Source organism: Octodon degus, unplaced genomic scaffold, assembly GCF_000260255.1.
Source record: "Octodon degus isolate 3935 unplaced genomic scaffold, OctDeg1.0 scaffold00010, whole genome shotgun sequence".
Classification (NCBI taxonomy): domain Eukaryota; kingdom Metazoa; phylum Chordata; class Mammalia; order Rodentia; family Octodontidae; genus Octodon; species Octodon degus.
This window is the reverse complement of record NW_004524586.1, coordinates 365,023-366,061: the sequence shown is the minus strand read 5'-3', so window position 1 is coordinate 366,061 and position 1,039 is coordinate 365,023.

The window sequence follows — 1,039 nt, the reverse complement described above, 5'->3', positions numbered from 1 at the left end:
GTCCCACCGGCGCAGGGTAGCAGGAAGCTCTCCACACACTCATCGGACCTGGACTAGGACTTGACTCAAAATATTGAGTCCCTTCTACTTCCATACAAATTTTAGAATTTTTTTTCTAGTTCTACAAAGAATGTCTTCAGTGTATTAATAGGTGTGCTAAAACATTCTGCATATAGCCTTTGATAACATGGCCAATTTGGTGATATTAATTTAACCTATTTAGGAATAGGGTATGACTTTCCATTTTCTAACATGCTCTTTAATATCTTTCTTCTCTATACCATATTTTTGTTATACATGCTTTTCACCTCTTTGACTAGCTTGATTTCTATGTATTTAACATTTTAAAACTCACAAATGGACTTACATTCCTGATTTCTCTCTCAGTGGGTTCATTATTGGTATACAAGAGTGTGATTGTGTGTGGACTTTGTAACCTGTCATGTGGTTGAATTTGTTTATCTGCTCTGGTGGAATTTTGGGGGTTGATACATAAAGCATTATGTCATCTGAAAATCAAGATAACTTGGCTTCTTCCTTTCCTATTTGTATCTGTTTTACTTCTCTCTCTTACCTGATTTCTTTGGCCAACGTTTTCAGTACTATGTAAAACAGGAATTATTAGAGTAGACACCTTGTTTCATTCCTTATTTTACAGCAGTACTTTCAGATTTTACCTATTCAGTATGATGTTGGCTGTAAGTGTGTCATATTTGGCTTTAGAAAGACAACTAAGATAATTATACTCAATTTCTATTGGTTTAGTGAAAAAAGTTAATGCTTAATAGTTTGGTCGGACTTGCATGCCTGTCTGGTAATCTGAACAACTACTTTGATGACAGCAGTACACAATATGATAACTTTTGTTAATTTCCTGTCACCTCGTTTCGAAGTTTTGTATCATTTTTATTGTTTTCTATTTTTTCTCCTTAAAATGAAGTGAAGTCCTTCTATGGATGCTTTATTTTTCTTAGTACACTTTTAGAATATGTTATAAGCAAATTCATTGTTGGGTGTTGGTATGTATACCGTTTTTTTT